The sequence below is a fragment of the Carassius gibelio genome, chromosome B19, assembly GCF_023724105.1.
Source record: "Carassius gibelio isolate Cgi1373 ecotype wild population from Czech Republic chromosome B19, carGib1.2-hapl.c, whole genome shotgun sequence".
Classification (NCBI taxonomy): domain Eukaryota; kingdom Metazoa; phylum Chordata; class Actinopteri; order Cypriniformes; family Cyprinidae; genus Carassius; species Carassius gibelio.
In genome coordinates this window covers 17,960,566-17,983,316 of record NC_068414.1, presented here as the reverse complement: position 1 = coordinate 17,983,316, position 22,751 = coordinate 17,960,566, and the positions used below count along the sequence as shown (strand labels likewise).

General features: G+C 37.9%; 1 protein-coding gene across 1 annotated transcript in view; it reads right to left on the bottom strand.

Annotated features, from left to right (window-relative positions):
* Positions 1-22,751, bottom strand: part of LOC127978579 (ataxin-1) — an 89,420-nt gene that overhangs the window by 64,454 nt on the left and 2,215 nt on the right. Inside the window, exon 2 of the mRNA XM_052583329.1 lies at positions 1,483-1,672. The gene's annotated coding sequence lies outside the window, so the exon portion shown is untranslated. The remainder of the gene's footprint in view (positions 1-1,482; positions 1,673-22,751) is intronic.

Here is a 22,751-nt window from a genome sequence, read left to right as displayed (position 1 = left end):
GGGGACTGGAGGAGAAAATGAGGGAGTGTGAACTGACACCAGAGGCAGAAAGAGATCCCTGTCAGAGCTCAAAGCTGAACAGACACTCCTGACGGGTTTATCCATGCACCGCTGGGCCCGACTACAACTCAACCAGCATCAGATCCTGTCCCCACAGACACGCTGCACGCAAACACACAGCCAATCCCCCTGAAACGTCATCTTACACCGCATATCACATCCACTGACACGCTCTGACAGGCTGGAAGTTTCTTCCTTTCCAAACAGGAGCTGGTAGACAAGAAGCAAGACTATTTCTGCTGTCTTACAGCCCTGAGAGGAAAAACAACTTGTGAAGGATGAAGATCAAACCTTCAATGAGGAAAAGATGAACCACTCTTGACTAAAGTGACCCTAAAACGTTTCTATGGCAGGAATGAGAACATACACTACTTTCAATAGTTCGGGCCATCAAGATTTTTATTCTTTCAAGACTTTTATTCAACAAGAAAGCATTAAACTGAAAAGGTAACAATAAAGACATTTATAATGTTACAAAAGGTTTTCTATTAAATAAATGCTGTTCTTTAGAATTTTGTATTCATCGACTTATCGAGAAAATTAATTAATTTCTTAAACAAATCGGCATATTAGGATGATTTCAGAAGGATCATGTGACACTGAAGAGTGGAGTAATGATGCTGAAGCTTCAGCTTTCATCACAGGAATACATTTAAATACAAATCAATCAAACAGAAAACGGTTATTTCAAACTAAAAATATTTCACAATATTACTGTTTTTATCAAATTGTTCACCAAAACAAAAAGAAACTTTTGTCATCATGTCAGTCTAAAGTTGTATGACTTTATATACAGAACACAAAAGAAGATATTCTCATTGGTCATTGGGGTCTAGTGTCAATCCTGAAAATATCTCATTTTGAGTTCAGCAGAAGAAAGTCATAAGGCTTTGGAAAACACGCGGATTCATATTTTTTTCTTTGTTTTCAATTTTTGGGTTAAATATTCCTTTCAAAGATAGACTACATAGACTGTTGAAACCACAAACTTAAAACCGAGAGGATTCCAGCCAACTATGTGATGATGACAAAGACAAGTGGAGGTAGGAACAAATACCAAAACAGTGAGTGGAAAAAGAGGAAGTGCAGTGTAGAGTCAGCAAGTGAAAGAGAGATAACAAGTGATCGGAGTATAGCAAGAAAGAAGAAGAGAATCATAGACGTTTAATGCATTTTCGCACAGATGTGTGACGAGGTTGACCTCAACTGAGAAGGGGACAGAAAATGCACCACATTTTTTCCAGTCGTCACATCTGTCTAAAAACCCTACTGGGCAGAATACAACACACAAGCCTCTCTTTCATTCAGGTCTATTACGAGTACATCTGTTTTGAAGTTAATGGTAAAAAAGCTTGACCCAAGAAAGAAAGAGTCTCGTGCACAATCCAGAAACATACAAGTGAAAGTAAACTGCTGTCTTACCCAGCAGGATGATACAGGCGGATCTGAACCAGGTTCAATCGGAGAGAAGAGTCCAGATGAAATCACTGGGATGGGGATGGAAAAATCTCTCCTCCTGCTGTCTGAGGGGACGGCTCGTGATTCCCACTCTGTCTGTCCACGTCTGTGTCTGCGTCTGCGTCTGCCTGGCTCCAACAACCTTCACCATTCCCTGCCACATACGAAAAACAAACAGCTTTACACCTAAGCAACCAGGTCTACATTATAAGACCCTATACTGTACTGCTAGACTATATATATATAAATATACATGATTGGAATGCTTTTCTGACTAATCAACATCCAGAACAAATACTTGATTTTATTAACAGACGTGACTATATACAGCATGAATTTGAGAAACATATCAACTAGCTAGGTTTTATATTTTATGTGTAATAAAATAAATGTGTTCTGAGATCCTCTTATAATGTCACCATCAGTCCTGTAGTATGTAACCAAGGTAACAGGAGACTAGTTGAGAATCTACTTTAAATAGTTTCAGGCGTATGAACCAGCGAGACACCTTAGGGTGGGGATTTCCTTTACTATCCGACTAACATCATCCATCAAAAAAATCGATCAACTAGATTAAAAAGATCAACTAATTAATTGGTTAATTAGTCAATAAATCAAATCAATAAATTGCTAATGTTACCCTTGAAAGCACGTTTAATAAAACGTTTCATAAAATGTATTTTTAACACGTGTGCGATGTATACATACTCAACCATAGGTGTCACTTATGTATCTCATGTGATAGTAGAACATGTATGATGTCACAATGTTTTGTTTTCAACATTGCAAACAATAAGAAATGTTGTTGTTTTTCAGCAGCAAATCAGCATATTAGACCGATTTCTGAAAAATCATGAGACAGTGACGCAAATGTTGAATGTTCATTAAAAGATAATGTAAAAAGTAAATATCAGCATTGTATTTTAAGAGTACTATAAAATAACTTTATTTGATTTAATACAATTTAAACAACCTGTCCTCCAACCAATACGCTCGTATAGGTCGTTTGTCCAAATCCCTGAAATACGACCCATCAGAGCGTATACTACAATTGCGCCCCTATCGGCAAAAGGTAATTTTCATATTAATGTTTTGTACTCTTTTATTTGCACTCTGGTTTGCGTTTCGTGTAGCTCAGTTGGTAGATTATTGCGTCGTACCTTGATATGTAATCATGCTATCATGGGTTTGAATCCAGGGAACGGACGTGCCCGGAAAATGTATATGCTCAATAAATCATAATTTAGCATGATTTCTGTGAGGGTTAGGTTTAGGGGTGGGGTTAGGTGCGTTCATTTGAACGAATAAGCCACCTGGTAAAACATCTATGAATAACTGTGAGATCGGTGTAAAAAGTCCACGCATTGAATTTAAATAAACGTGCATTTTGATTGGTAATGACGTTATACGTCATTTCATGACGACAGACGCAATACGATACTGTTGTTATTTTTATGCCCGCTAGAGGGCGCTTAACTTTAAAACGTAAATATAGGTCATAATAAGGTGCTTGCAAAAATGACCTATATGGTCGTATTTTGTTGGAGGATAGGCTCAATTTAAAATATAACAATCTGTAATTATAAAAAAAAAAAAAAAAAACAGACTGAAATGTATTTTTTACTGTATTTTTTATCTAATAAAGACCATAAAATCTTACCAACCCTAAGCTCACATAAGTACATTGTCTTTATTAAATTAACATTTCTCTGATTTCATGCCTGCCATAGCCTTTCATCACTAAGTGTGCATTCCTCTACACAAAAGCTTTTTCCCCCTTAAATTGTCTGACCTCTCGGTCCAGTTTAATGGTTCATTCCAGGGCTGAGCGCTGTGAGGAAAGGCTGTTTAATCAGAATCACTCTCCTGGTCTCTGAAGCTCCTTGGGGAGAGCGCATTCACAAAACTAACATTGGACACTATTTATAGATGCCTGTCGACATGGCAACCACTCTTTGTTTGTTTGAATCAGAAACTGTTTCTCCTTTTTTCCCCTCAAATGTTTCGCTTCTTGCTTCAAAGCAGGCGCTGGGACTTGAGGCACTCAGTTGTCTCGATTAGCTCTGGTATGTTCCTTCAAAACAAGGCCAGGATGGAGGTAATGCTCTGGCAGAACCATACCAGTGCTTTACTGCATTTGTGTACTTGAGCTACTTGTGCTCTTAAATATTGCTGTGTCAAATCTATTCTGAGTAAACCAGCAGTTAATCTTGTTTAGATGCCACCACCCATTGGCAACAAGGGCACATACAGTATTTATGCATGTAGAGGAGTCACAAGCTGTTTACATCACTTTAAACTGTATCCGTTAAAAGTGTATTTAAACACCTGCAGGCTGATGTCATATATAATTGAAGCGGCATCCCAGTGAGTAAAACTAACCAGTTAAAAAAAAAATATTTGTTTTTACAGAGAATGTAGGTCACATGGTGTTCATCCTCAGCAAATCCACCAGAACTGAAAACATAATTCATAACAATTCATTTTCTTTACAGGGAAACTACTATGCATAAACCTTTCAAGACTCTGCAACTGGCATAATATTCACTGTATGAGCTTATATTATATAGTTACTATATAGTAACAGCTTATATATTTCAATAATTTGCAATAATCTTCAGTGATATTCTGGTTAAAACTGCATAATTATTAGTAGTAGGTCACTCCCTTACTAGTGTTGTTCATGGTTAAGAAGACTTGATTTGATTTGAAATGCCTTTGGAGAAAATGAATGAGAAAAAATCATTCCTAAACAAGAAAAGTGGTGTATGTTTGCTCTTTTTGTTGAGATTTACATGATACTGGAGCCTCGACTCCACCGAGAGTAACAGTTTTACTTCTACAACACAGAAGAAAGGCTATACTGATGCAAATGTTATGTATCACACATGCATACCAGCGAGCGCACACACACACACATATATATATATATATATAGACAGGCAAATATACTCACATATAAACCATCACCCTTCTTTGTCTTAGTCAGCAGCACTGAATTTTGCTGACTGCTCAAAAATGCAGGAAAGAATATTAACGACTGTCTGATGCCCTGCCCACTGTCAGTCAAACACCTCCCACCGCTTCCTTCATAGGGAATACACACATTACAGTATGACTAGACTATTAAGATTATCTATTTATTTAGTCATACTAAAAGTAACAGTTAGTCATTTGATATTTTAAAACCTAATCATATCACACGCGTCAAAATGTCAAAATAAGATAAACGCTTACTGGAATGTGCAGTTGGGAAGTTACAAAAAAAAAAAAAAAAATTATATATATATATATATATATATATATATATATATATATATATATATATATATATATATATATATATATATATACACACACACTTAAAAATAAAGCTGCTTTACGATGCCATATTGTTACGATGCCATGTTTTACAAAAGGTTCTTTGTGGTGTAAGAAGGTTTCTCAGATTATAAAAAGGATGGTTCTTTGACTGAATGGCTCTTTGTGGAACCAAAAATGGATCTTCTATGGCACTGCTTTTTTGGTCACTATTTCATGTAGATATTTCTTACTATGGTATTTAGAATAAAATCGAGATAAATAAAGTTTAGAAAGGTCATGAGCATTGTGACATTGTGATATTACTGACTTTATCTCTCCCCCTTGGTAACGGTTTGAGTCATTTTACATTTCAAACAGCACTTTTGTGTCTAGGTTACACTAAAAACAGTATCTTCTCGTCCCGCTTTCATAAAGAGCACTCTCTGTTTCTGTTTCCCGTAATTCAGCAGCTGAGAAGGGCTGCAGGCTGCTGTTTCTCTCTCATCTTTCTGACGAATTACAGAAGTGTAATGGTTAAATGGCAGCTGACCACAAACAGTCAGATCTATACCACTTGTATTTGTTCCTTTACGAAACAAGTCAAGGGTATTATTAACATGCTAACAATGCTAAGTGATATGGCGTATGGCGTGGAGGGTATATTTTTGTTATACACAAATTAAACCAAACACAGTTTGCACAATGTAGATTTTTAGTGTCTTAGTCTTTTTTTCACAAACATGTTTATATATAGACATTTAAAAATAGATATTTTCATCCACTAATCAATCGAGTACACAACAAAAGTATAAACTTAGTATAAGCTGTACTTCTGGCCCTCAGAGCCTCAGTGTTGTTGGACTACTACAGTTATTGCACAGTACTCTGAAGTAAGATCATTTCATAATATCACAAACATGACAAACATACAGGAGCTTTGATTTCCCACTAACAAAATTACCTTCACCACTTCTAGGCCGATTTGTGCAGATACAGTGTGTGTGTGTGTGTGTGTGTGTGTGTGTTCCTGGGGGCTTTCGGTCTTTAAAAAATTCATAATGTCAAGTTCATCTGTCCATTCACATTAGCAGCTGTGTTTATATTACTAAAGGAACGGTTAAAAATGTCAACCTCAGCTTTCCCTCACATTCTAATTCACACACTATATTTGTTTTACTATTGATTGCATTTTTAAAAAGCGAGGACATTTTGGACCTCAACAGTCAGAAAACGTTCTTTAAAAAAAAATCATTATTATTATAACATGTATACTAGGGATGCATGATTAATCAGCTGATTTTTGATTATTTTAAAGCCATCAGCATATCAGAAATACAGTGAAAAGGCCGATACCGAAGGTTTATTAACTAACTGCATGGAGACATGTAAAATGAGCTAATTTCAAATTTTATACCTGCTACAGGTCTCAAAATAGTTGGGACGGGGGCATGTTTGAAGATGTCTGGGCATCAAGGTTATGAGTTTCTGGAGTTTTGGTGTTGGAATTTGGTTTCTTGGCTGATATATTTTCCAGCTGCTGAAGAGTTTGTGGTCATCTTTGATGTATTTTTGTTAAATGATGTGCCAAATGTTCTCTATAGGTGAAAGGTCAGGACTGCGGGCAGGTCAATTCAGCATCCAGACTCTTCTACTATGAAGCCATGCTGTTGTAATAGCTGCAGTATGTGGTTTTGCATAGTCCTGCTGAAATACACAAGGCCTTTCCTGAAATAGATGTCATCTGGAGGGGGGCATATGTTGCTCTAAAACCTTTATATTCAGTATCTTCCAGCATTCATAGTGCCTTCCAAAACATGCAAGCTGCCCATACTGTATGCACTTATGTACCCCCATTCCAGCAGAGATGCTGGCTTATGAACTGAACGCTGATAACACGCTGGAAGCTCTCCCTTCTCTTTAGCCAGGAGGACATGGCGTCAGTGATTTCCATCAAGATCGTCAAATTTGGACTTGTCTGACCGTAGAACCATTTTCTACTTTGAAACAGTCCATTTTAAATGAGCCTTGGCCCACAGGACACGCTGGCGCTTCTGGACCATGTTCACATATGGCTTCCCTTTTGCATGATAGAGCTTTAGTTGGCATCTGCAGATGGCACGGCGGATTGTGTTTACCGACAGTGGTTTCTGGAAGTATTCCGGGACCCATTTAGTAATGTCAATGATAGAATCATGCGGATGAGTGATGCAGTGTTATCTAAGGGCCCGAAGACCACTGGCATCCATCCAACAAGGGTCTTCGGCCTTGTCGCTTACGCACAGAGATTCTCCAGTTTCTCTGAATCTTTTGATGATGTTATGCACTGTAGATGATGAGAATTGCAAAGCTTTTGCAATTTGACATCGGCACTCTTTCACAGATTGGAGACCCTCTGCCCGGCTTTACTTCTGAAAGACTGATCGCATTAATGTAGCTATTATGGGTCATGGATGTACAGCAGCGCCACCAACCGGAAGTAGAAAGTATTGCATTTTGAAAAAATCTAATTTATGTTTATGAAAGAATAAAACTTAAAAATATATATTTGCTTTATTTATGCTTTTTTCCCCAGTTAATTTTGACCCCCAAATAGCAACACAGTAAACAAGTATACACACTTAGGCACAATGTGTACTTCACACACTTCACACACACACTTTGGCAAAGTGTGTACTTTACTCTCTCTAAACACACTCTATCAGCCTTGTTTTCTTCTGGGTCTATTATTCTTGCACGATCTCCCACGATGTTTTAACTCCCTCGTGTAGTTTCCTTAGGCAAAGTGTGTTTAACGGTCAATTTTTATTTTGTCTTAAAGTAAAATGAAAATATTAATTAATATTACCATAAACTGGTTCAACAAAATGCTAACTTATTTACAGGACGGACTGAATAGGACAACTATTTTGTGCACAATAGCATAAGTGTGCAATAGTACTGTGTAAGTTGGAGACAGTTTTTGATATTCGATTAATCTGTTAATAATGTTCACATAATCAATCAGATTTTAAAATTTTATTTCAGTATTTATTTTTATTTTTTTAAAGGTTACTATACATCCTGCTCAATCGTTTAAAGTAATATAACTGTCAGATGTTTTCCATGCACAGTGCACTGGTGCAGTTCATCAATAATCAAATGTAATAATAATAACCAATAATGAAAATTATTGACAACTGATTAGTTGGATAAGCAATAGTATTCGCTTAGGAAAGTTTTGTGACGTCATTGCCCATTTACATATATTTTATCGAAGTCACGGCAAGTGTTCATCAGAAATCACAAACTCACTCACTAAAAATGAAAGACTTCAGTTTGTTCTGTTGCTACAAATCGGTGAACGGCCCTTGAGAAGCTACTGAATGAAGTTCCTGGTGCACACACACGCTAGGCTCAGTGGCGCTTACATAACCACAAACACACACCCCTATGGTCAGCTCAAAGTTCTCCCGCTCACCGCAGATGGTTGACCTTTGACCTGTCAGCGCACAGCAGCCAGTCACGCAGCACACTGCTGACACAGATAATGAAAACACACACAAACACTCCACCCAGGACAAGCTTCATGACAATGACTTACTGGTGAACTGTCAATGGACTCTTGCTTCACAGTAATATAACACTACGGCTCTAAGAGAGTACCTAATCCTTAAAGGGACAGGTAACACATTTATGTATGACTTTCTCTCTCCAAAAAAAGATATTCCAAAGAATGTGCTGGTTGTTCTATGCCATACAATTACAATTAGCGTGTGAATGAGATTCGTGTGTGAACTATGCCTTTAAGTCCAGACATGATCATAAGACTGAGAGGGCCTCTAGTTGCTTTATGACATGAACGTTGATAATTTGGCAGTGTTTAGTATTTTCTGTTCTGAACTTACATAATGTGTCCATGAATGATTTTAGTCATGCAGAGTATCTGTAAATATCAGGCACATTTTCATTCAAGAGAACCTGGACTTGGTTATTCATTTGTTGAAGATGGTTTTCTATTCATCTCTATTTTAGGTTAATCGCTGGATTTTTAAACAACTCCATACAGTTTGACAAGAATTACAGGTTACAGAGGCATTGGTGATGAGGTCCAGACTTTTTTTTTTTTTTTTTAAAGAATAATTTTATAAGAGTATATTATAAACTTTATAACATTTGGACAAAATTAGCATTATTTTTAGCATCATTTTTAACTTTCTGATTAAGCATTTTATATATTCTTTTTAGATTTTCAGTTTTTATTTTATTGTTAGTTTTAAAGTAAATTTTGTTGGGTGCTTTTGTCATTTTATTAGTTTTTTTTTATGTAACTTTATTTTTATTTCAGTTGTAGTCCTTTTAGTTTATCGGCTTAAACTAAGTTGACTTCTTTGCGAAGCTAAGTTAGTATATTTTTAGTAAACAGTATCACATTTATGAATGTATCATATATTTTTTTTTTCAAACACACCGAGTTCTGTGATTTAGTGAATGCTCAGAAGCTGTTGAGTGGTGTCATCTGTTGCGGTGTAGTTGGGGTGTTAAAATACAGCCGTCGCTTAGTAAACTAATTAGTATTGCATTTCAAATTGCTGTAGTGGAGACATTAAAAAGAAAGAAAAAAATCCTTCAAAAGCATACACACAAAAAAAAAAAAATTTATACGACTGTGCTAACATCAGCCTCACCCACACACTGTACACACACGACAACATGCTCACTCACACACACACACACACACACACACCAGCAGTCAGTCCTTTCCCAGACACCAGGCCTCCGCTTCTGTAATTCACTTGCTATGTTGCTGCTGGTTTGTTTCACAACACTGTCACATCCAATGAGATTCTCTCCCTGTGCTGGCTTCCTGCCACTCAGTGAGAACAGCACACGGTAGAGACCCTCTCGCTGTCGCTCAGACCCCACCCTCCCCTCCATCAGCTTTACTTATCAGTGTCTGGCCACGAGTCACACACACACTGAGCTCTTTACTACAGGGTAATTCCACGGCCTAATCCACAGAGGCTATAATGCAAGGATTAGAGCTGCAAGGCATTACGATCTGAATAGCACACTTCCAACGCTTCTCTATTCACCTGCCTGTACTCTCTCTCTCTCTCTCTCCCTTGTCTTTCTCAGTTTCAATAATTACACATCCTGCCTTGACAAAACCATACTGGTGATATCAGATAGTAATATAAAGCCCAGCGATCCAGCACCAACAGTCAGTCGCGAGTGTGTATGTGTGCACACATGTGCGAGGCCATCGGGGGCCTGCCGATTCAATCCAAACCACCATGAGATTTCACCACTCTGACAGCAAAACATTTTAGCCTTCCCATGCTCCCCTACAAACAGTTTGTTAACATTACAGCCTCGAAACGACCGGAAAAAAGGTCACAAACCTTTCGGAAACCCTTTTTCTGTCACTTTCAATGAAGACTCTTATATAACAGCACCACGGTAGTTCTGAAACCGCAGGAAACTAACGCTGAACCGACCCGCACAGTAATCACATTGGCGGTGGGACGTACAACACATGATACGACTGATTCTGCAGACAAAACCTGTTTCACAAAGAGCTACCCAGTGACCTGAACATGCATGTCATGTGACCCACCTTGTGATTTTTATCAGGAAGGGTATTTGAGACCTGCACGCCTGGGGTGGAAATGCTTTTCATAGTCCGTTTGTTGTTGAGTTGTTTTTTATTTGTCGATATGGTCACGTCCTGTAAATCTAGACACCAAAAGTGTGTGTATGTGGACAGCGGACACGTTCTTGCTGCTGATACTTAACACACACTGGGTCTGGATATCTGCTGAGATGTGAAGCCTTCCGGTGCCAGGCCAGTCTGAAAACTTTCCCAAATCCCAGGAGGGCGAACGCAGACTCTCTTCAGCCACTGCTGAAAACCCAGAGAGCTGCGTTTATGTGTGTGTCTTTGGAAAGCAGTGACATCCTGAAGAAAGAACAGAGATGTCTACTGTAGCGTAGTAATATTGGTGGTAATTAATAATATTCCCATCCAAGGAATGTTGAAGACTGCATAAAAATATGTGGAAACAAATGGCTTGGCAAGTTGATAAAACTACCTCCAGGTTTTCTATTAATTATATGCAACAAAATAATGCATGGTTGAAATCACAACATGCCAAAAATAAATTTATTGAATGAACGAACAAACAAACTATTTATTTAATTAATTAATTAAACACAAATGTTAAAATGTTTGAGGTTAGTATGATTTTTAAATGTTTTTGAAAGAGGTCTCTTATTCTGCATTTATTTGATCAAAAACTTATTATTAAAACAAAATTATTGTGAAATATTAATACAATTTAAAAGAACAGATTTTTTTTTTGAATACACTCTTAAAAATAAAGGTTCTTCAAAGGTTTGTTCACAGCGAAGCCATAGAAGAACCATTTTTAGTTCCAAGAAGAGCCATTCAGTCAAAGGTTCCTTAAAGATACACTCTTGCCTTCTTACCCTATTATAAACTGAAAAACCTTCTTTTGCCACAAAAAAAAACCTTTTGTGAAACAGAAAGGTTCCTGGGATATTTATGGAACCATTTATACGAAAAAGGTTCTTCTATGGCATCGTGAAGCACCCTTATTTTTAAGTGTCAGTGTATATATTAAAATGTAATTTAATCCTGTGATGTAAGCTGTATTTTAAGCAGTCATTTCTCCGGAACACTGATTTAATATAATTACATTAATTGACCCGCAAACATTTTATATACTGTTTCATGACCCCTAAAACACAAGTTTATGATTACTTTGTAGAAAATGTGTTAAATCCCCATGGACTCATTTGGCAAAAAGTTAATTTTGGACCTTGTAACTCAACTGAACAGTCAACCTCAGGGTAAACAGATATAAGACTCCTGAGAGGTGCCAGGGATCAGGGCTGGAGAACCCCGGCTGGAGTTTCACCAATGACCCAGCTAGTTTCCACACACCATATCGGTTGCAGCTCATAACGTTCAGTTTCCAGCCCACACAACATGTTAACAGATTCAAATACAAGAGGAAAAGTGGCCCAAAATAGCTCTTCCCTGCGTACACTTACTCTCTATAAACCGCAGAATACACACCCATTTCACACACAATGTAACACACAAGCGTGTAAAGGCATCTTACCCACACACGCACATAAAAACACAAGGTGACACACTCCCACACAAACATATATCTCCTTGACAGTCCATTCTGAAGATGAAAGACTGAAAGTGGGGCAGATGATGACAAGAAAAAATGAAAAAGACTGCAGTGGTAGAAATGAAAGGACCCCCCCCCCCCCAGCGCAAACACACACATACACATAAATACATCAACACAGATCCTCTTCATTATAGTGTCTCATTCAAATCCGCATCACCTGGGGGAACGGCCCAGTCAGCCCTGCAGAACCACAGAGAAGCACCGGGATAATTGATAAGTGACTGAGGGAAAGATTTGGGGTCTTTTAATTAACTATAAGAGAAAAGCTGCACAATTTTAAGGAAAGCAGCAGTGGTTACTGAAAAGCCCTTAAGAGGAATTCCCAGATTAAACTGCAGCGCTTCATGTCTCTTCAACTGACCCATTTATTTGGAAAAAATGATCAGAAACAGAAATACTATCACCTGACCCCCAGAGATTAGTTAACATGATTAGACTGCTGTTAGAGAACAGAAATAAACCAAGCAAGGGTGGAGAGCTGTCATGTCTTGAAACACAGCCATTAGTTAGCACTTACATTTACATTCATGCATTTAGCAGACGCTTTTATCCAAACTTACAGTGCATTCAGACTATACTTATAGCTTAATAACTGTATTTAGAAAATTAAAAACACCATGTATTATGAATTATGATGATGTATTTCAGCTTTGACACAGCAATAAAAAAAAATATTAAACAATAAAAAGCATGGAACATATTAATAATAATAATAACAATACACAACAATATAATTATATTTCTATTTTTTTTATTTTCATTAAATTACTTTTATGCAAAGTTGCTTTGTCATCTAAAGCACAATTAATATTTTTATCGTATTTTTATTTGGCTTTGATATAATATTAATACAATTATTGGAAAAAATGTTTATTTATAATTTATCCCATTACTTTTATGCAAAGTTGCTTTGCTTCAGTCAAAAGATAATTTGCATTATTATTATAATTATAATTACTACTACTACTATTATTAATTTTAAAGTTGTTTTTCAAAACTGTTACATTTAAATTGCTCATATGAGAATGAATGGTTATGAAAAGGAAACGGGAACAATTTTGCAAATATGTTTCTTTTGGTCATTTCTGCTTTAAAGGAAAGTGGAGTCACTGTCTTGATGTTATTCTTTAAATATCTATAGATAACAAATAACTAATCTAAAACTTTAGGTAGCGATCTTCAATAACCAACAATAATCTTTAGTTGCCCAATTCAAAATTTAAAGCATCTGTGACTTAGCACATGAGATGTGGTTCCTCTAAAAAATAGTGAAGCTGAATGTTTTTTTTAACACACCAAACAAGAACAAAAATCATGTTTTCCAAAAAATGAATACAGAATGCTTACTGAAAGGTCTGAATTATCCTCTGAGATTTAGGAAATTGGAGTAACCATGGGAAGTTGGTGTAACAATGTGTAATTCCTTTACAATGTATTACAAAATCTGCCCTCAGGCTTAAGAGATTAAACATCCCCACCGACAACAACAACAAGTCCACCGCTTCCTAAGCTAGAACAGGCACGATTGAGAAATATTACTATTGATGGAACAATCATGAGCTACACTTGACTGTGAGGATTCAGTGAAACCTGCTAATCTAGCAACTTTTGAGCAGATAGAGCGAGGACTACAGCACGTCATCTGCCAAAGTTTTTTACAGAGAAAACAAAAACTATTTGGAAACAGTTATGTTCCCTTTTCTTTGGACTTGAAAGTTTGAAGGCTCGGCGGCGAATGGGAAAGAATGCCTTTGTGCTCAAAGTATCCTATCCTTGAAATTGCGAGTCTACCGTATAATGTTTCTCTAAGGGTGGGTTCCTGTCAGAGGAGCTCAAAAAGTACTGCCTCTGTGAAGTTGCTCAAAGCCCCAAAAATACAGTGCTATTCTGTGTTCCACAGCACACTCATATTTTACCCCACTGTCAGCGGATGAGAGCGCATGCCAGAGCTCAGCTTCAATGTTGAGGTAACTAGTATGAATAGGTTGCTGGGAACACAGGCCACATGAATCAAATCATTTCCCAACAGGAAAAAGAAGAAGCCCTCAGCCCCTTTCTGGTATGCCTTTCCTGATGTAATCTCCAGAACAACACAAGCACGCTCAACTAGATGACCGTCCTCTCGATAATGACCCCGGCCACAGCGTAGACTCCAGTCAAATCAAGTTCACGAACATGCAAGGTTACAACTCTTCAGGCAGTGTCAACTAGACATTTTCTGACAGCTGGTTATGCATCACATACTGACATTTACTAGAACCACAATTGCATTGAATGTGGGTTGGTGTCAGAACGGCTTGGTTTAGAAACAAGTACCGTGACATGCATGGCTAGTGCTACATTCAGTCATACCATGACATCTTTATGCATTTATGTAGCGTTTTTGCTAAAATGGAAGTACTGAAAGCTTGGTACGGCCTTGTCATGTTACATTAGCCTAACTAGGTGGATCCAGGGTGAGCTTGATTTTGCCAAGTAGGACAAGCTCTTGGCTCAACATCATTTGTTGGTCCTGGAATATTTAAACATATGCATCTCTAACCCCAAACCAAACCCTTAACATTATCTACCCCTAAAATCAATGATAAGAATGTGGTGGAAGACCCAAGCCCACACTAACCATTTAATCTGATTGGTTGGTGGGAATGCCATTCCATTCCTGGCTACAGCACATTGACTGTATTTACTACACCCAATATGAATTTCCATTCTGCCCTTCAAACGGAGTGCATCAATGGAACGTGCATGCTGGGACAAGCAGACCTCTTTGAATCTGCATTAAGAAACAAGTGTTGTTCTGCAGATGTCACAGACAGCTGACATTTCAGGAACAAGGCTCATCAGACAGCCGCACATCCTCATGCCGTGTACTACAGCAATCCCCTTCTCCGTATGATTTTTGAGATGGTGGCTTTGGTTGGGTAACCATTGCGAGAAGAGTACAGTAAACAAATAGATATTTGGATTTCATGTGCAGTAGCTTATGGTAAATATTCTCAGTCACTGCTGACACCTGGGATACCGCTTTACACGGTGGCCTTCGGATTAACCTCATTCATCTGTGACAGGCCTCATCAGTCCACTGCCTGCTGCTCATTCAACCTGCAAACCTCCCCGTCCCAAAGCTGCTTCACCACGCTGACAGCTGTTGACTCTGTGCAAGAGACGGCCTATTTAGCAAGAACCTTCAAAATGATAATTGACAGGATTTTAGCCAAGATATAAAATGTGAGCAAATAGATTTTTACATTTTGCATGTGCAAAAGTTAATGCCACAATGTTAAGGTGTAATTCAGATTACTAGCTGGTTGGTTGATTACTGTCAAGAGAGCCCACCCTCAAGTTTCTATGATATGATATTTTGTGTCCCTCTTTGAAGTGGTTGTTTTATGGATGTACAACACAATTAGTTGATATTAGATGTATATTAGATGCAAATTATTGGATTTCATTTATTGGCCATTATTGGATTTCAAACTGTTCATGTTACTTTCCACTACTTTAAATGTAACTTACTTTTTCATTCACTTAGTGCTTAGCTGATCTTCAAGGAAATACAAATGCTTTAATATCAGTGCAACCCTAAAAAAAACATTTTTCACCAGTTTTATCATCTTCCAGGAAAAAAAAATGTCAGATTGCTCAGAAAATGAATTACACACCGCTCCTCAATAAAGAATGATTTGAGATTGGCCTACTACGTTTGTGGCATGAACATGTTACAAGTGAAGTTTAATATTTTTATTCAGGTTCCTAAGGTTAAAAGCTGCCTGATTTTGAAGTTGCGCATGTGACGCATTTCAAACTTAAATGGGATATTAAATAAAGGATTGGTTTTTATCTTAGCAGATCCTCTCCATCTCTCTCGCTCACAGCTAACTATCAGTTTAAGGGAAGTGGTTAAGGATACTTTGCCCAAGCCATCAAACTGACGTCAAAGAAGGAATGGCATTTCACAGCGGAAGCAAATTTTCAGACACTGATTAAAGATTACCAACACAAACACTTGTTTTCAGTGGATTAATTTGCACGGATTAACGGTTCACCTCAAGACTAGCAATGTGCGCTAATAAAGTCAATAGTGTCAATTCTGATTTAAACATGGACAAAAGTAATAGCGCCTACTAATAAAAAGCGTTACTAATCAAACATTAGCCAATGGAAAACAGACAGATTATAGTTTCACGATACAACTAACAGCTGTTAAATAAGACTCATGAGATCTGTGATCTTCTCCAAATGATTTGAGTGCTGTATGATGCTAATGAACACACTCAGTTGTTCTCAATGTGCCCACGTTGAGAATTTATGTTTTAAGTACCTTTGGCTGACTCAGACACACATTGTTGGAGGGATTGATGGAAAAAGACAAAGAAAAACATGGAGTGGTAGAGATGTGAGAGGGAGGAATGCTTGTCTGGCTGCCTCCTCTGAGAGTCTCTCTGGAAAGATTGTACGGGATAACTCCACAAGAGGAGGGGAGCGCCTCTCCCTCCAAAAACTGGCATGTCTCCACTGCTCCAATGACATCACTTAAGAGGGGAAATGGGACGGAACTGGGACGGCCCTTCGCTTGTTTTATCTCAGCACGCAGTATTTTGATTTGCGTCAGCCTGGTTTTTCTCTGGTGCGTCTCCCCTTTGTCAAAACCACACTTTGTCTATTCAAGGCCAGCGTTAACTTCAGGAAATTCCTTCAACGTACTGTAACTGCACTAAGTACAGCTTGTAGTAAAGTCCCTGCACCCTGCCCAAAAGCTCCGGGTTCTTTCCACCAAATCCACCAAGGTGAGCATTTGCTAGGGACTTCACCTGAATAATACAGCGTGCATAATAAGGAAAGACTATAGCATGCCAAACATAACAGTGGTAAGGGTGGATTTCGGTATTCCACAGATTGTTTGTATCCATGCAGTTTTCCTGTTATTGAATTCCTCTCTCGGTGCATATCCTCCTTCCTGCTGGAAATATTCAATCCTTGATACCCACTGTGAGACCCATGATGCTTGGCAGGTCCCACTACATCCCTCTCACCTGGCAAGGTGGAGTCATCTTCCGGTATTCCCACCTCAGTGGGCCGGATTCATTTAATACTCATAAGAATGCCGTTCTAACTTCACAATTAACTTAAGAATATTCTTTAGAACAATATTAAGAAAGAAAAAAAACATTCTTATGACAAAATAATTTGAACTGCTGAAAAGACTGTGCTTGAAATCATTGCAAATAACTCCAACTTGACATAAATCGCTAAGAAGTTTCATGATTTTTTTTATGTAGTTTCAGCATGCACACACAGAAACAGGATGCATTCACTGGAAAGAGAGAGAGTGCAAGAAAAACGGATGAATGCAATGGTGTTTTGTCTTGAGAAGGCTTTTAAATATAACTATTTAAAAACAGAAAGAAAATATTTGCATTTTAGATGCATTTAAGTTCCTAGAATTGCACTTTAGGAACATTTCTTACAAACTTCTTATGTCAGCATCGTAGTCAAACATCTTGGGTCACTTTTAAACCACACAGCTTAATATCAGTAAACACTGCAAATTCAAGTTTTTCACATTTGACACACTTGCAACCAATGTGAAATCCATGCTGGGAAATTTTTCACCTCATGTGTCCCTTGCACAAAATTCGCAATCATATGGATTCCTATTGAGATTATTTTACCTGTGGAATTTCTTGCTTCTTTGGAGTTTAACTTAAGACATTTTTTAACAGCTTGTCACTCAGAGGAGCTTAAACCTGCAATCCCTCCCAGTACTGCATGAAATGTGAGGGCGGACAGAAGTATGCGTTGTGGTTGAAGAACACTTGGTGGTCCTATTTATCTGAATAGTTGCATCAGAAAGGATGGTATCTTTGCTCCACGAGAATTGTCTTCATTTGTATGTTCTCTGCCTCAGGGCTTATAACAAGCTGGTCAAATGCTTCCAGCTGCCCTTTGTTTATGAACTATATGCAAAACAGTTCAAAACAAGCTAAATTTATTGCCTTTTCAAAATGTAATACATATCAGATGGAACGGAGAGGAGAAACAGAGATGAGGTATTCAGCCACATAATGCTCTATTATTTAGCCATTTTCATACTAAAAGAATTGCTAGTGACATGAAACATGAGACTGACAGTAAGGAGCCTAAAAATAGGTGGGTAATTTTTCCCTCCCATGTTCCTCATTACAAATAAGGCAATTCTAGTGCCAAACTACATAGCGAATGCCATTAAATATAAATGAAGGCCAACTGTGGGGATAAAAAGGTTGAGACACATGAATGTACACTTACACTGCAAAGAGGTCTAGCTTTGTGCGGTACCTCAATAATTGATGCATAATTCTTTTGCTATATATGTTGAGAATAAGGCTCTTAGACTGTCGATTTTCTGAGGGCTGGTACATTAAGAACCATCAACCTCCTGCACAATCATGAACTGCAAAACAGACAGCTGAAAGGAATACTTCTTCAATAAATTAAAATTATGTCATCATTTATTAGCCTTTGTGTTGTTCCAAACCTTTATCTAAAATTAGATGTTTAGCAGAATGATAAAGCTGCCTTCTTCATTCACTGAAAACGAATGGTGACAATGGTGGTCAAGGAAGATTTTAGGACAATAAGGACATCAATTTCAATTTACAAGTTTCAAAAGGACGGCAAAATATTGGAAGAGTCTTTAATAATGCTTTTATGGTGCCTTTTTATGTATTTTTAACTATTTTTTTAACTATTTTTTGACTATATTTTTAAGTGAATAGTCTCCATTCACTTTCATTGCATGGAAAAGAGCAGCACGGACATTCTCCTAAATATCTACTTTTCCGCTTTTCCATTCAAGTCTAGATTGACAAAGATGAATAAATGATAACCAAATTCACCATTTCTGGTGAACTATCCCTTTAAGGAGGCTCCAAAAACAGATGCTACTTAAAGCTTTCAGTAAAAGGCCTATTCCACGACGAGCTTTAAGAGGATTTTCATCGTGTTCTAAACCAGCTGCAGATGAGCGTAAAGCTTTGCTGTTCTTTGTTGCTTTCATGGTGACAGAGGCATCAATAGTGGCTCTACTGTCTGGATGTACCCAGAGGGAGCAGCAAGCATACAGATCCCCACGCCAGAGGAGGACAGCAGCCCATAGAGGGGTCATCGATCCCCACACTGACACAGAGCCGCTACACTATTCACACTCTGCCATTCAGAACGTCAGCCATCAATTCCTTCTATATCTGAACCTATCTTCACTACAAAGCCTTAGATCAGCTGACTGACAAGTGCGGATTCTGCTTTCATGGACACCTGGTAAGCTGCTACTTTCGAGGTAGGCAGACATTATCACAACGTGTTACAGAATCTGAGTAGGAAGCAAAATATGGAAAATCAAACAAATAAACAGGGAACAGTCTGATAAGCTTGAACAAGTGGTTAAGCATAATTCAATATTCCTGCATCCCTTTCACACAGCCTTTGATTTATGTATGCATGGTATATGGAAAATAATAGATTAATTTGCATAAAAGCAACCACAACCTGAGTCATAAGCTTTATATTTGTTGTGCAATTACATTAATGTTAATGATATACAGCACTGGAATGAGCAAAATCATTCATTTTGATCTAAGTCTGCATGATTTATCAAAACATTTCGACATATTGATCAATATCGCAATATGGCTTTGAGTTTTAACTTGGATCTTTTAATGAGTATACACCCAATTGTTTTCATGTTTTCCCAAATGGATCAACCAAAAAAGGTCTTCATAGAGAAAAGTAATGGTTTGACTTTTTATGCAGATACACTTCATAAAAATAAACTGACCACCTGGCCAAAAAAAAAAAAAAAAAAAGCATTGCCTTCTGAAATCAATGAAGGTATCATTGAGAATTTTCCCACTCTTAAATTGACTAAGTTTTTCAAGTTGAATTCAAAATCACGATATTTCCGACTCTGAGGCCACATAAGGCCATTAAACATGATTTTAAAAGGCTTCAAAATGACTCCCAGCTGCCCAGAAACCACATGCGCGTACAGTTTGTTACTCTACCGGCTGCAAAGCCTGGATATGTCATGAATTCTGGAGGCCTGAATGTGATTTATTCATGTGAGTGCTTTATTTTTAACTATGCTTCTAGATGGATGAAGAGATTTACTGATGATCCTGAAGCGCCACACTTTGACAAAAAGAATAAGGGGAAAAAATCAGCAACATTCACTCAACAATGAACAGTTTCAAGCACGTTCACGTTCATCGCATTGTTCCATTGAAAAATAAAAAGCTTCAATTCAGGCTATACATAAAGCCGTCATGGGGAGTCTAGAGGAAGACGAGCAGCCTGCACGCTGACATCCACTCATTTGAGAAAGGAATGTTTTTCATCTCAATATCAAAAAAGCTCTTGAGCGCTGGAGTACAAAAGCAGGTTGGGGATGTGTACTGCGCCCATGGAAGGGAGAGCAAATGAATAGAGCTGAGAGATGAAAGAAAAGGGCTATAAAGGTCTGGAAACAGCATTGCTCAGTCGATCCCGTTCCCCTCCTATTCTTTGCTGTCTCCTTCCTACCAAATACTCTCTCCCTACTGTGAGACTTTGACACTGTGAAAGGGCACTGAACTTCTGTAGACTCCCTTTACACTTGTACTCCCATACGATCACAAGTGGACTGAGATAAATACAGGCATAAATCTGGTCTCTCAAATCACATTCTGAGCTGAAAACACGTGACTACATTGCATTGGTAGCATAAACTCTAATCCATTCCGAGACGTCACAGAGAGCAGTGATGGACCGGCTACTCACCTGTCAATCATCCAGTGCACAAAAAATTATTTTGAATGAAATTAAATGAAAATTCATCCTATCTATTTTCTTATTGTTAACAATTCATCTATGCATGTTAAAAAATTGTATCTCATAATTTTTAATCAAAATGTCATAACTGGATCTTCAGGTGAAATGTCTAACCCTACTAAACCTACACAATAATGTAAACAAGAGCAAATGTGAATTTATTGAAGCAAAAATTGCATTTCTAGCCTGCTTTTCCAAGTCTTTTTTTCTCTTTTTTTCTGACTTTTATTTGACTTGTACCTGTCCACTCCTCCGGTTGCAAGTGGAAAGCAGTATACCAGGTGAGCTTCTGAGCAAGTTTACTATTTCAGAAAAGCCATACAGTAAGTATAGAGCAGGTTATGTGATGCAAATGTCAAAATGCATTAGTTTACAAATTATGCACCATGAGAAAAGCTTTTTGATTTCAGAACCATGCAAGAATAAGTCTTTATGAATCCATAATCTGCCTGTTAAATAAAAAGTAATGTTAAAAGGAAAAAAAGTGTTTTACTAGTGTTGTAATTGTATAGGTAGCCTATTTTTTCAATGTTGTATAGGTAGCTAAGTTTTGCAAAAATGTAGGTAGAGGGATGTTTTTTCAATGAGTTTAGGTTGAAAATGTACATAAAATACAAAGACTTGAACTAAACCACTGAACTCCTTTTTAGAGATTTAATATTCTGAACCCCGTATAAACAAAACAGCTCAAACATTATTCAAATATTTTCTTTTGTGTTAGGCACTGCAGAACAAAGAAAGTCACATAAGGTGAGTAAACAATGACAGAATTGTCATTTTTGGGTGAACTATCTCTAAAATAATGAAAAGCATTCTGCTCAAAACATCACGTGTGGCCAGATTAAAATTTCAAAAGTATATATGTAACATGCAAGATGTATAAACAGCAACAGATGGCCACTTGCGATCAAATGACCCGAGACAGATTTCAAAACCAGGTGCAAACACATCCACAGACTCTGTAAAGTATTAGATTCAAGGTTCAACCACTAAAAAGCAGCTATAGCCAACAAACTTAAAGCTCAAAAAAAGAATTGGCATAACATTAATTTGCCTTTCATGCTGCAGAACAATGTGGCCAGGTCTTGAGTTCATGCATGCATACCTGTAAGGGAGTGTACTTTAAAAGCTTGCCTGGATAGGCCTAACTTGACACTCATTTTCCAGCAAAGGGTGAAACCAGGTTGACTTGAGCTCCACCCCTTCAATGTGTAAACAAATTTCTGGTCCAGCTGGCTCTATTCACCCATTGGCTGATACTGTCCCTGACAATCACAGTGACATTATGTAAGCACTGTCTGCAGGTGGAGGTGTGTCCCTCCATATTTCACTGGCACTCGAGCGTGTCAAGTTAACCTTGTCTGCATCTGTCACAAGCTCAGCTGGGTTCAGCAAACTCAACCCTACTGACACTGTGGTAGTTTGAACAGCACAGATACTGAGGACAGACAAGAACGAGTACTTTACAAGCGACAGGTGAATGTGTAAAACCGAACAAGTGAGCAGACACACTAGAGCACTTGTGATTAGGCCATACACTGTGTCTTAATTACTACTCATTAGCATTTAAAAGTAAGTGGCTCTGGGGCCATCAAACAGAGATTTGCTTACTGAGTTATAGCACTGAGCAATTCACCACCACACAAATCCCTCTGAAAAAAGCATTCACTGAATAATCAGAGCAGACAGGTTGCAAAGGGCAGCTCATACAGTTTGAAATGAATTACAACCACAGAAAAAAAGTGGGAAACACTAATCCACACGCTCTCTGAAACAATAGGATTTTCATTAAATGCGCTAGGATTTCTTAATCATCCAAGAGCCTCGGAAATGCACACTAATAATAAGCATGAAAACTGAGCATGCGGGGGCAAT